The sequence below is a fragment of the Oncorhynchus gorbuscha genome, linkage group LG18, assembly GCF_021184085.1.
Source record: "Oncorhynchus gorbuscha isolate QuinsamMale2020 ecotype Even-year linkage group LG18, OgorEven_v1.0, whole genome shotgun sequence".
Taxonomy (NCBI): Eukaryota; Metazoa; Chordata; class Actinopteri; order Salmoniformes; family Salmonidae; genus Oncorhynchus; species Oncorhynchus gorbuscha.
Genome location: NC_060190.1, coordinates 64,978,761 through 64,989,285, shown reverse-complemented (window position 1 = coordinate 64,989,285; position 10,525 = coordinate 64,978,761).

Here is a 10,525-nt window from a genome sequence, read left to right as displayed (position 1 = left end):
TACTGCAGCATAAATACTGGAGGCTGAGACAGGAGGGGTCAGGAGACACTGTGGCCCCATCCAATGATACCCCCGGGAGGGCCAAACAGGCAGTATATAACCCCACCCACTTTGCCAAAGCATAGCCTCCACACCACTAGCAGGATATTTTCAAGCACCAACTTACCATCCTGAGACAAGGCCGAGTATAGCCCACAAAGATCTCCGCCACAGCACAACCCAAGGACAGGAAGATCACGTCAGTGACTCAACCACTCAAGTGACGCACCCCTCCTAGGGAAGGCATGGAAGAGCACCAGTAAGCCAGTGACTCAGACCCTGTAATAGGGCTAGAGGCAGAGATTCCCAGTGGAGAACCGGCCAGGCAGAGACAGCAAGGGCGGTTTGTTGCTCCAGTGCCTTTCCATTCACCTTCACACACCTGGGCCAGACTACACTCAATCATAGAACCTACTGAAGAGATGAGTCTTCAATAAAGACTTAAAGGTTGCATCTCTCACAGGATAGGCAGACCATTCCATAAAAATGAAGCTCTATAGGAGAAAGCCCTGCCTCCAGCTGTTTGCTTAGAAATTCTAGGGACTTATTTTCCACCATAATTTGTAAATAAATTCATTTAAAAAAATCATACAATGTGATTTTCTGGATTTTTTTCTCATTTTGTCTGTCATATTTGAAGTGTACCCATGATGAAAATTACAGGCCTCCTCTTTTAAAGTGGGAGAACTTGCACAATTGGTGGCTGACTAAATACTTTTTTGCCCCACTGTAAATTACCCTTGCCTAATGATATTGTCTGAAGCTGGGCTTGAAGCACAGCTATCCTCGCCAAAAGGTGATCGTTCTGCTGTATATTATGAGTACAGCGACTGCAATTAGAAGGCATCATGTTAATGTTACTACTTAGCTTCGGCTGGTGGAGGTCCTGACGAACCACCGCCAGATAAAGTGTCCGGGGTGAAAAAAGTTGAAAAAGTTTAATGAAAAAAGTTGATTGAGGGAAAAAATAAATGGTGATTAAAAAAAGAAAAACCATAAAGTTGGTAGGTAGCAAAAAACAGAATGCACCTGAGCTCAATTTCGAGTCTCATATCAAATTTCAACAAACCTGTTTTTGCTTCTCATTATGGGTATAAAAATATATATATATATATATTGAATCCATTTTAGAATAAGGCTGTAACGTAACAAAATGTGAAAAAAGGGAAGGGGTATGAATACTTTCTGAATGCTCTATACAGTGGCTTACGATTGTAATGCTCCGGGTGTCGTGGGTGTGGAGTCAAATGCAGGAGACAGAGTTCAATGCTGTGCGTCTTTTACTAGCACCAACGCACCACAGGGTGCTCACAAAAGTAACGTTCCCAAACACAGGGGAAAAAGTACAATGGAAAAAATCATGACTAGGCACTACACACGTACCTCTACAACAGAGCCGAAGGTTACAATGAAATAATCCCGCACAACAACCAGGCGGGCCGGCTGTCTAATAAAGACAAACTAATTAAACATGAACAGGTGCTACCACTAAACATACAAGGAGGGGGAGGAAAAACAATCAGTGGCAGCTAATAGGCCGGTGATGACGACCGCCGAGCGCCACCCGCCCGGGAAGGGGAAACACCCTCGGCCGGACTCGTGACAACGATAGTATTCACCCCCTTGGCATTTGGCATTTTGGCATTTTGGAATTCTGCTGCCTTACATCCTGGAATTCAAATATATACATATATATATTTTTTGGGGGGGGGAATAAAAGAAAGAAATCAAGAAAAATCCTTGAATGAGTAGGTGTGTTCCAACTTTTGACTGGTACTGTATGTCCTTGAGTTGTCGAGGTGTTGGAGGATGTAGTGAAGGCCCATGTTGACGGTGTCGGGTACAGACCTATTGGCTCTGCATGGGGTCTAGGAGGGCGTTGGTGGTGGTTTTGAGTTGGACAAGGTGATCAAAGGTTTTCATGATGATCAAGGTAAAAGCTACAGGTAAAAGCTACAGGAATGTAGTTGTTCAGGCCAGTCACCTTTTGTTTCTTCGGAACAAGGATGATGGATTAGGTCTCTTTGTGATTCAAAACGACAGTAGAACTCGTTCAGCTGGTTTGGCAGTAGTGAGTCGTCTGGTGCCTTGGGGGGTCTTTGTAGTTTGTGATATGCTGGAGACCCTTCCAGACAGAAAAGCAGTAGGTGGTGAATTGCTGTTCTAGCCGCTCCTTTTACAACTTTTAGCCACTTCAATCCCCTTGTTGAGCAGCTGTTTAGCAGTTCTATAAGCCCCTTTGTTGATGCTCCTAAGTGCCACCTCTTTGGCTGAGCGCAGAGCTCTGAGTTCAGCAGTGAATCACGGTTTGTTGTTGAATTTGACAAAAGTTATGGTTGGAATGCAGTTCATGAACAGGTGCTACCACTAAACATACAAGGAGGGGGAGGAAAAACAATCAGTGGCAGCTAATAGGCCGGTGATGACGACCGCCGAGCGCCACCCGCCCGGGAAGGGGAAACACCCTCGGTCGGACTCGTGACAGTACCCCCCCCCCCCTGACGCGCGGCTCCCGCAGCGCGCCGACACCGGCCTCGAGGTCGCCCCGGAGGACGAGGTGCAGGGTGATCCGGATGGAGGCGATGGAAATCCCTCAACATGGATGGATCCAAGATGTCCCCCACCGGTACCCAGCACCTCTCCTCCGGACCGTACCCCTCCCAGTCCACGAGGTACTGCAGGCCCCTCACCCGGCGTCTTGAGTCCAGAATGGCCCAGATCGTGTACGCCGGGGTCCCCTCGATGTCCAGAGGGGGGGGGGGGACCTCCGGTACCTCACTGTCCTGCAGGGGACCAGCTACCACCGGCCTGAGGAGAGACACATGAAACGAGGGGTTAATACGATAATAGGAAGGGAGTTGTAATCGATAACACATCTCGTTTATTCTCCTCAGGACTTTAAAGGGCCCTACACACTGCAGACCCAGCTTCCGGCAGGGCAAGCGGAGAGGTAGGTTTCGGGTCGAGAGCCAGACCCTGTCCCCCGGTACAAACACGGGGGCCTCACTGCGGTGGCGGTCAGCACTCCTCTTCTGCCGTCCACTCGCTTGTCGTAGAGATTCCTGGACTGCCCTCCAGGTCTCCTTGGAGCGCTGTACCCATTCCTCCACCGCAGGAGCCTCGGTCTGGCTCGGATGCCATGGTGCCAGGACCGGCTGGTACCCCAACATACACTGAAAAGGGGACACGTTAGTAGAGGAGTGGCGTAGTGAGTTCTGAGCCATTTCAGCCCAGGGAATGTATCGTGCCCACTCCCCTGGCCGATCCTGGCAATACGACCGCAGAAACCTACCCACCTCCTGGTTCATTCTCTCCACCTGCCCATTACTCTCGGGGTGATAACCGGAGGTCAGGCTGACAGAGACCCCCAAGCGTTCCATGAACGCTCTCCATACCCGAGACGTGAATTGGGGGCCCCGATCAGAAACGATGTCCTCCGGCACCCCGTAGTGCCGAAAGACATGGGTAAATAATGCCTCCGCAGTCTTCAGGGCTGTAGGGATACCGGGCAACGGGAGGAGACGGCAGGACTTAGAAAACCGATCCACAATCACTAGAACCGCGGTGTTCCCCTGAGACGGCGGAAGATCGGTCAGGAAATCTATGGACAGATGTGACCATGGCCGCTGTGGAACGGGGAGGGGTTGTAGCTTCCCTCTAGGAAGGTGCCTAGGAGCCTTACTCTGAGCGCACACTGAGCAAGAGGAGACATAACCCTTAACCTCGTAGGCCGACCCACACCGCATTCGGTCGCGTAATCATAGCCTCAAGCTCATTACCATAACGCAACGTTAGCGATTTCTAAAAATCGCAAATGAAATGAAATAAATATGCCTGCTCTCAAGCTTATCCTTTTCTTAACAATCCTGTCGTCTCAGATTTTCAAAATATGCTTTAGAACCAGAGAAAATCAATAATTTGTGTAAGAGTGGTGATAGCTAGCTTAGCATTTAGCGTTAGCATTTAGCACGCAACATATTCACAAAAACCAGCAAAGGGATCAAATAAAATAATTTACCTTTGAAGAACTTCAGATGTTTCAATGAGGAGACTCTCAGTTACATAGCAGATGTCCAGTTTTTCCTGAAAGATGCTTGTGTAGGACACAACGTTCCGTTTTGTTACTATGCATTTGGCTACCGAAACTAACCGAAAATTCAGTCACCTACACGTCGAACTTTTTTCCGAATTAACTCCATAATATCGACTGAAACATGGAAAACGTTGTTTGAATCAATCCTCAAGGTGTTTTGTCATATATCTCATTGAAATGCCGTTCCTGGAAGCCTGCATTGTTCTCAGATTCGGATGGAAAAATACTGGTAGGTGACTTTTGCGCACCAATTTCCACACAGACACTGTGCGGGACCCCTGGTAAATGTAGTCTCTTATGGTAAATCTTCCAATGATATGCCTACAAATACGTCACAATGCTGCAGACACCTTGGGGAAACGATAGAAAGTGTCCGTTCATTCCTGTCGCATTCACAGCCATATAAGGCGATCATGGAAAACGTGCCATCAGAAATCCTGTTGATTTCCTGGTCGCTCAAACATCTTGGTTTTGCCTGTAGATTTTGTTCTATGGCACTCACAGTGAAAATCTTTGCAGTTCTGGAAACGTCAGAGTGTCTTCTTTCCAAAACTATCAATTCCAAGCATAGTCGAGCATCTTTTCGTGACAAAATATTGCGCTAAAAACGGGCACGTCTTTTTATCCAAAAATGAAATACTGCCCCTAGAGTCTTAAGAGGTTAACGTCCTTAACCAACGTAGGCCACCAATACCTCCCCTGAAGGCTCCCCACTGTCCTCGTCACCCCAGGGTGACCCGAGGAGGGTAGGACGTGAGCCCACCGAATCAGTTTGTCCCGAACACCAAGCGGCACGTACCTTCGCCCCGCTGGACACTGAGGAGGCGCGGGTTCAGCCCGTAACGCCCGCTCGATGTCCGAGGCTACCTCCCATACTACTGGGGCTACCAGCTTTGAGGCGGGAAGCATGGGAGTAGGTTCGGTGGACCCATCCTCGGTGTCATAAAGGTGGGACAGTGCGTCAGCCTTCACGTTCTGGGAGCCCGGTCTATAAGACAAAGTAAACCGGAACCGGGTGAAGAATATGGCCCACCTTGCCTGACGTGGGTTAAGTCTCCTAGCTGCCCGAATATACTCCAGATTCTGGTGGTCGGTCCAGATGAGAAAAGGGTGCTTAGCCCCCTCAAGCCAGTGTCTCCACACCTTCAGAGCTCTAACCACCGCTAGCAACTCCCGGTCCCCCACATCATAGTTACGCTCCGCTGGGCTGAGCTTCCTTGAGAAGAAAGCGCAGGGGCGGAGTTTTGGTGGCGTACCCGAGCGCTGTGATAGCACGGCACCCACCCCAGCCTCGGACGCGTCCACCTCCACTATGAATGCTAGAGAGGGGTCCGGATGCGCCAACACAGGCGCATCAGTGAACAGCGCCTTCAACTTGTTGAATGCTCTGTCCGCCTCTGCTGACCACTGCAACCGCACTGGGCCCCCTTCAGCAGTGAGGTAATGGGAGCCGCTATCTGGCCAAAACCCCGGATAAACCTCCGGTAGTAGTTGGCAAAACCCAAAACCGCTGCACCTCCTTTACCGTGGTTGGAGTCGGCCAATTACGCACGGCCCTAATGCGGTCACCCTCCATCACCACCCCGAGGTGGAAATGCGATATCCCAGAAAAGAGACGGCTCGTTTAGAGAACACGCATTTCTCAGCCTTGACGTATAGGTCATGCTCCAGCAGTCTACCAAGCACTTTGCGCACCAGAGACACATGCGCGGTGTGAGTGGCCGAGTAGATCAGAATGTCATCGATATAAACAACCACTCCCTGCCCGCACAGGTCCCTGAGAATCTCGTCTACAAAGGATTGGAAAACGGCTGGAGCATTCTTTAACCCATACGGCATGACGAGGTACTCATAGTGGCCGGATGTAGTACTAAATGCGGTTTTCCACTCGTCTCCCTTCCAAATACGCACCAGACTATACACGCTCCTGAGATCCAGTTTTGTGAAGAACTGCGCTCCGTGGAACGATTCCACCTCCGTAGCGATGAGAGGTAGAGGGTAACTATACCCCAATGTGATGGCGTTTAGACCTCTATAATGGATACACGGATGCAAACCTCCCTCCTTTTTCCTCACAAAAAAGAAACTAGAGGAGACGGGTGAAATGGAGGGCCGAATGTACCCCTGTCCCAGCGACTCCGTGACATATGTCTCCATTGCCAACGTTTCCTCCTGGGACAGCGGGTACACGTGACTCTTGGGAAGCGCAGCGTCCACCTGGAGATCTATCGTACAATCCCTTCCCGGTCGATAAGGTGGTAATTTAGTCGCTTTCACTTTACTGAAAGCGATTGCCAAATCGGCATACTCGGGGGGAATGCACACCGTGGAACCCTGGTCTGGACTCTCCACCGACGTGGCACCGATGGAAACTCCCAAACACCTTCCAGAACACTCCTCTGACCACCCCTGGAGAACCCCCTGTCTCCACGAAATTTTAGGATTGTGCCGGGCCAGCCAGGGAGTCCCCAGCACCACTGGAAACGCAGGCGAATCAATAATAAAAAAACTGATACGCTCCCTATGATTCCCCTGCGTCACCATGTCCAGTGGGACCGTGGTCTCCCTGACCATCCCTGACCCTAATGGCCGGCTATCTAGGGAGTGCACGGGGAAAGGAGAATCTATCGGCACCAGCGGAACCCCTAACTTAAGGGCGAGTCTGCGATCCATAAAGTTCCCAGCTGCACCTGAATCGACTAGCGCCCTATGCTGGGAAGAGGGAAAAAAGTGAGGGAAAGAGATTAAGACAAACATATGGCCAACAAGGGGTTCTGGGTGAGTTTGATGCTGACTCACCTGGGGTGACCGAGAAGCGTTCCGCCTGCCATCTCTACTCCCAGACGGACCCCCCCAGCACCGATCAGACATGTGCCCTCTCCGACCACAGTTGGTGCAGGGAAGGCCACCTCCTCCGGTACCCCTCGGCATAGCCCCTCCCAACTCCATGGGAATGGGAGCGGAGGGGCTGGGTGGTGGAACGCACAGAACCCTCTCTGAATGCCCGCGGGCAGCCAGCAGATTATCCAGTCGAATGGACATGTCGATCAGCTGATCCAGTGACAGAGTGGTGTCCCGACACGCTAACTCCCGGCGGATGTCCTCTCGGAGACTACACCTGTAGTGGTCCATAAGGGCCCTGTCATTCCACCCAGATCCGGCTGCCAAGGTCTGGAACTCCAGCGCGTAATCCTGGGCGCTCCTCTTCTCCTGCCTGAGATGAAGCGGCAAGAAAACTCTGTGTAGTGCTCCCACGCTGAGTCTGGGCCATTCCAGACTGCGTTCGCCCACTCCAGAGCACGACCCGTGAGGCAGGAGATGAGGACACTCACCCTCTCTGCTCCTGAGGGAGTGGGTCTGATGGTGGCCAGGTATAGCTCCAGCTGAAGCAGAAACCCCTGGCAACCCACCGCCGCTCCATCATAAGCCCTCGGTAGCATCAGATGGAGGGTGCTGGAGTGGGGAGATGGGGAGTCCGGAACCGTGGGTGCCGAAGGTGGAGAGAGGAGACCACTCCTCTCCCATCTTTCCATTCTCTCCATCACTTGATCCATCGCGGATCCGATCCGATGGAGGACGGTGGTGTGGTGGAGAACCCGTTCCTCCATCGATGGGAGAGGGTTGGCTGCTGCTCCTGCTGACTCCATCAATCTGATGGGTGCGGGATTCTGTAATGCTCCGGGTGTCGTGGGTGTGGAGTCAAATGCAGGAGACAGAGTTCAATGCTGTGCGTCTTTTACTAGCACCAACGCACCACAGGGTGCTCACAAAAGTAACGTTCCCAAACACAGGGGAAAAAGTACAATGGAAAAAATCATGACTAGGCACTACACACGTACCTCTACAACAGAGCCGAAGGTTACAATGAAATAATCCCGCACAACAACCAGGCGGGCCGGCTGTCTAATAAAGACAAACTAATTAAACATGAACAGGTGCTACCACTAAACATACAAGGAGGGGGAGGAAAAACAATCAGTGGCAGCTAATAGGCCGGTGATGACGACCGCCGAGCGCCACCCGCCCGGGAAGGGGAAACACCCTCGGCCGGACTCGTGACAACGATAGTATTCACCCCCTTGGCATTTGGCATTTTGGCATTTTGGAATTTTGCTGCCTTACATCCTGGAATTCAAATATATATATATATATTTTTTTTTTTTTTGGGGGGGGGGGAATAAAAGAAAGAAATCAAGAAAAATCCTTGAATGAGTAGGTGTGTTCCAACTTTTGACTGGTACTGTATGTCCTTGAGTTGTCGAGGTGTTGGAGGATGTAGTGAAGGCCCATGTTGACGGTGTCGGGTGCAGACCTATTGGCTCTGCATGGGGTCGAGGAGGGCGTTGGTGGTGGTTTTGAGTTGGACAAGGTGATCAAAGGTTTTCATGATGACCAAGGTAAAAGCTACAGGTAAAAGCTACAGGAATGTAGTTGTTCAGGCCAGTCACCTTTTGTTTCTTCGGAACAAGGATGATGGATTAGGTCTCTTTGTGATTCAAAACGACAGTAGAACTCGTTCAGCTGGTTTGGCAGTAGTGAGTCGTCTGGTGCCTTGGGGGGTCTTTGTAGTTTGTGATATGCTGGAGACCCTTCCAGACAGAAAAGCAGTAGGTGGTGAATTGCTGTTCTAGCCGCTCCTTTTACAACTTTTAGCCACTTCAATCCCCTTGTTGAGCAGCTGTTTAGCAGTTCTATAAGCCCCTTTGTTGATGCTCCTAAGTGCCACCTCTTTGGCTGAGCGCAGAGCTCTGAGTTCAGCAGTGAATCACGGTTTGTTGTTGAATTTGACAAAAGTTATGGTTGGAATGCAGTTTTCCTCAAATACCCAGGTTTCCCCTTCAGACCTTTTTGGTAGATGATATGGCTGCACTGTGAATGTTTATGTATATTTTCCTACATCCAATTACAACATTTCTATCACTTTTATACCCCAAAGCATCTATTTTTGTAAGCGTTACTGTGCAATAGGAAGTAACTAAATGCACCAAAATATCTCACATTTTCTGTATTACATGTCACCATGATACCTAAATGCTATTCATCAAGTTTATTCTGCTGGTCTGTGTATTTGTATGTATATTGTACACCGTTCTTCGGGCCCGTACCCCTCCAAATCCACCAGGTAGTGTATGCGACCACCCAAGCGCTTGGAGTCAAGGAGGGCTTGGACGGAATAAGCTGGTGCACCACAGACATCAAAAGGGTGCGCCGAGGTGCGCCACAGGAGGATGGAGAAGGCTGTACCTCATAGGCTTAAGAAGGAAAACATGGAAGGATGAGGAGATCTGGTAATGGCGGGTGTCGTGGAAATTTCCTCTATTTAACAAATTCTGATAATTCCATGACACGGGGCAACTGGAGACGGTAGGTGACAGGATTGATGCGGTGTGTTATTTTGAAGGGACCAATGAACCGGAGACTGAACTTTTTGCAGGGGTCACGAAGCCTGATGTCCCGGATAGAGAGGCACACACATTTCCCAGCGCGAAAGAGTGGAGTAGGTCAGGGGCTCCGGTCAGCAAACCGTTTCTGGGAGAGAGAAGCTTGATGGAGGTGACGATGTGGGGTCTCCCAAACCTGCTCGCTCTGTCGAAACCATTCGATGGCAGGCACAGTTCTGGGTTCTGTCTCCCATGGGAACACGGGGGGTTGGTATCTGAGGACACACTGAAAAGGAGTGAGATGGAGTGATGAATCCACCAGGGAGTTCTGTGCGTATTTTGCCCAGGCTAGATAGTGACTCCACTCGTGTGGTTGGTGGGTGCAGTGTTGGCAAGGTACTTCCCTATTTCCTGATTCAGGTGTTCTGTCTGCCCTTTGGTTTTGGGATGGTATCCGGAGGATAGACTGATGGAGACCTCCAGTCTGGGGTCCCTGATCCGAAATAATGTCTTCCAGGATCCCATACAGGCAAAACACCTGTTTGAACATGTACTCAGCCATTTCCATGGCATTAGCTAAATGGCATTAGGTAGATGCGCAACATTTCAATAGGCTTTGCAATTGCGTGAAAAAACATAGTGATGGCCTCTGCTGAAAAGAGGAGAATCAGCTTCCTATAGGCTAGGCCTACAATATTTATGTTTCAACAGGAGTATACCCTACCTGGCTGGCATGAAAATAAACCACGGGGAAAAGTGTCCTCCATTTGCTATTTAAGTGCATGGATGACATGTATTTTTCCTGCTGCCCCTGTTTTGACACAGGTAATGGTCCTTTCTGAATCAAAGCAAATTTCACACATATTATTTAGTATACACTACCGTTCAAAAGTTTGTGGTCACATTAAAATAACATGAAATTGATCAGAAATACAGTGTAGACATGGTTAATGTTGTAAATGACCATTGTAGCTGGAAACGGCAGATTTTTAATGGAATTTCTACATAGGCA